Raw genomic sequence first — 3,934 nt, forward strand, 5'->3', positions numbered from 1 at the left:
GGTTAAAATGTTCAATAATTGATCCAGGACTTAAGCTTGATTCTGACTGGGACTATATATGTTCAAAAGTCATCTGCACAGAGATTTTTTTAATTAGTATATTTTATGTTTTCTTTACAGTTTAAAAATTTCCATTCATTCCCCCTTGTCTTTGGTGTCACTGCCCCCAATAAATACAGAATATAGTTTGAAAGTCTAGTTACATTTTTTCACTAAGAAAAATATCCCACCATATGTTTTAAACAATAAAGTGTAAGGTATGAGATTCTACTCAATTGATCTTATGGTCCCATGATATGTTGAGTATTAAAATATCAGGGTCAAATTTAATAGCTGGTTAAAAGGAGGGTTTATCATTTGTTGTGACCTCATTGAAAATTTGGCTAATTCATCTTAAGACAGTTAACATGGCAGAAAGCCACGATACATTTATATTGTTTATAATTAGTGAAATGTAGGTTCAATTAGTGTGAAACAAAATACAGACAACATAAGGCTCCCAAATATTGTTATAATGTTATAATGTTTCATTCTCCTGCATTTTAAATAGATGTTGCGGTTCTTCATAAGTCCACATAAAATTCTCTGAAACATAGCAGTTTGCTTATGACTAAAATAAAATAGTAATGTAAATTAATTTAAATGTTAAATATATTCACAATTACCACTGTAATTCAAAATGTTCACTAATGAATCACACATAATATATGTGCATAACATATATATGTATATATATATCATAAGTTTTGCAAGTTTGGGTTTTTCAGAGACCAGCCTATTTTATCAGACATAAATAATATTGTACCAATTCCCAGAATTTTGAAAGGAATTAAATGTCTTAAGTAATTTTATTCCACTGCCAAAAAAGAAAATCCCATAAAAATTCAGTGCAAGTTGAACATAGTTCTACCTTCTTCAATCACTGCACTTGTTCACCAAGATAGATTCCTATTAAGTGGAAGATAAACAAATCTTAAGATTTTTAAGGGAAGGAATTCATAACATTGTCAACTGCACTTAGCAGAGGTTAGTCACAATGTTTAGGTCCTATAGAAGAGCCTTCTGGGAATATGTTTGCTGTGCTTGAGGTGGCTGTTGGTTACCAGGTGGCTGAGGCAGTGTAGAAAATGCTAGATTATAGTTCGGCACCTGGGACATACTAGTTCCAGCATTCTGGTATATTGCGACAGGATCAGGAGCAGCAGCAGGACTATATACTGAAGCCTGGTTGGGAGAGGGTTTTTTTTTTTTTTTGCACAGAACTGACCATTGTGTTAGGGTAAGAAGTCTGAGCTTGCTGACTAGGAAGTTCTGGGTTAGCTGATGGTGGAACTGCTCCTTGGCTGAGAGATATTTATTCTGGAGGAAGACTATAGCTTTGAAGATGGCCCATCCAAACAAGTCAACAAATAAACATCACTTGGAGGCTGTCCTGGATATACCTGAGTACCAGAAATGCCAGGTGACTGCATATAATACTGTTGGTTCTGTAATTTTGCATACATGGAATATGTTGGGTCTTCATTCATCAATTTGTTATATAAAAAAGAGCCTCTTATCACTTCAACATTGAGTTCTGAAAGTTCTGAATGTTTTCTGTCAATATCTTCCAGTTTTTCATCAATAAGTGGTCCCACAGATTACTTCCAAATGAAGCAGCTCTGGCAGATCGGGCTGGCTGTCATTGGGCTCCACACTTTGTAACATTTACAGAAGCTGGTCCATTTTGTCTTCATCAATATATACTGGTTCAGGCTCCAGCTCTATTGTTTCCACCTGAATCTCATCATTGCATTGCACTGTCTTCTCTGCTTTAATCATTTTTGGTTCAGCACTGAGGTTGGCTGTCACAAAATTGGAGGAAAACAATCCTATGTCTTGATGTGTTTTGCCTTTCCACCAGTTGGGATTACTGTCATCGAGAACCATAAATGATTTTTCCAGCTTTAAATGTTATCTTATTGTTTTCAGCAGCTTCAAAATCATAGATAGCATGAACTTTCCTACCCTCATGGTGGTAGTTAGTCAGGAGGCTTGATGTGCTTGGATACAAATTGGAAAGTGTGGTTGGTTGTTGCCTTTGTTCTTTCAGTGATAACTCAATGGCTTTTGCTAGATCTTCCTCATCCTTTTTGGTGGTCATAGTACCAGGATCATAGGCCACAAGAACTGGGCTTGCTTTTGCTTGTTCTGCAGTCTGTGAGTTGATTGCTGGAAATGTAACTCCTTGTTCCTTAAGTAGTTTTTTTTATCATGTTAGATATTTGACTAAGTTGTGGGTCATTTTTAAATACCTCTGTCCATTCCACCATAAGAGCTTTTAACCTTTCGCAAACTTTTGGGTGACTCTTATTTAACACGTTGCTTACCGCACTAGTGAAATCTTCTAAATGAAAAATTTTGCCACAATTCAATATACATGCTCCTAGAAGAGTCAATGCTTGCATAGCTACATGAGGATCTTTATGATTCACCCTCTTCATAATAGATTGAAGACAGTCTTTAGGGCCAGTACGAAACTGGTCTACTTTATTACAAATATCCAAGATAAGGCCCCAGTCTTCAGCAGTATTCATCTCACTTGTTGCTTTCTCCACATCCTGGTGGAAGGGGTTGGTAGCAAAGAGAGGCATCTTGGAGGTGGAGGTGGTGTCTCCTCAGAGATGGCCACCACAGCATGCACAGAGATGTTAATTTAACCCAAAGGAACTGGAGAAGTTACCAAGAGAGTAAAAACAGGAGAAGAAAAAAGATTCCAGAGTAGAATCTTGGAGAACATCTAAAATTAGGGGCATGAGTGATGAATCAGCAAGGGAAATTGAGACACCATAAGATAGGAATAGTAGGAATAGTAGGTAAACCAGAAGAGAGCAGTGTCACAAAAGCCAAGAAGAGAGAATATTCAGGAAGAGAGAATCAATAATGACAAATGCAGTAGATAGGTGGAAAAGGACAAGGATTGAGAAAAGATCATCTGATTTTGTGATGAAGACATAATTGCTAACTTTGGAGAAAGAGGTTTCAACTGACTCATGAGACTGAAATCCTTATTTTCAAAGGTGAAGGAATGAAGTTGAAACAATTAATATAAATAATTTCTTCATGGGGCATAGTGAAAACAAAGAGAAGAGGGGCAGCTTAGTGGATAGAGAGCCAGGCTTAGAGATGGGAGGTCCTGGGTATAAATGTGGCCTGAGACAGTTCCCGAATGCCTGGGCAAGTCACTTAACTCCGGTAATAACAAAATGACCCAAGAGGGATGGATGGTCCTCAGAAATGCAATTCTGATGAAACAACTTCAAATAGTTCCTCACGGGGAAAAAAGGTCATGTGAGAAAATGCAACAGCAGAGTGAACAGCTGTGATGTGGGCAAGATCAGGAAAATGTTAGGACTACTGTTTGAGGTCAATATGATGATGACAATGGCCACACTAAAGATGGTATATTTCTTCCTCAGCTCAGTTTTTGCTTCTGCTTTCTTTACCAAGGGAAATTAAGATAAAAGAGAGGTCAAAAATAATGAGAAGGAAGTAGGAGACCAAAGAGGTGGTAAAAGAGCATCTCAATGTCATAAATCAAGCTGAATGCTCAGACCATTCAAACAATGTAGGAGCTGAAAATATAGATCCCTAATACAAGAACAGTTCATAGAAATATAGATTTCTAGAACCAAGTCCTAGAAGACATGAATGATATGAGCTAATGTTAAGTAGCCAAACAATTTTCACTACAATCTTTACATTTTCTAATAAAAGCATTTTTTGGCAGTAGATTAGTTTCATTCAAAATTACCTGCCTACACCTTCTAAATAAATGATAAAGCCAATGTATAAAGGTATACAAACTTGTTGGATACAGCAATTGAATGTAGTTATATTCCAGAAACCAAATAATTTTTGTAAAGGAATCTTGTCCAGGCCACATATTGTGAAG

General features: G+C 36.7%; 1 pseudogene; it reads right to left on the bottom strand.

The window, feature by feature from the left end:
* Positions 1 to 1,047: 1,047 nt before the first annotated feature.
* On the bottom strand, positions 1,048 to 2,633 carry LOC123252076 (annotated as a pseudogene).
* Positions 2,634 to 3,934: the final 1,301 nt, after the last annotated feature.

The sequence above is a fragment of the Gracilinanus agilis genome, chromosome 6, assembly GCF_016433145.1.
Source record: "Gracilinanus agilis isolate LMUSP501 chromosome 6, AgileGrace, whole genome shotgun sequence".
In the NCBI taxonomy this organism is placed as follows: Eukaryota; Metazoa; Chordata; class Mammalia; order Didelphimorphia; family Didelphidae; genus Gracilinanus; species Gracilinanus agilis.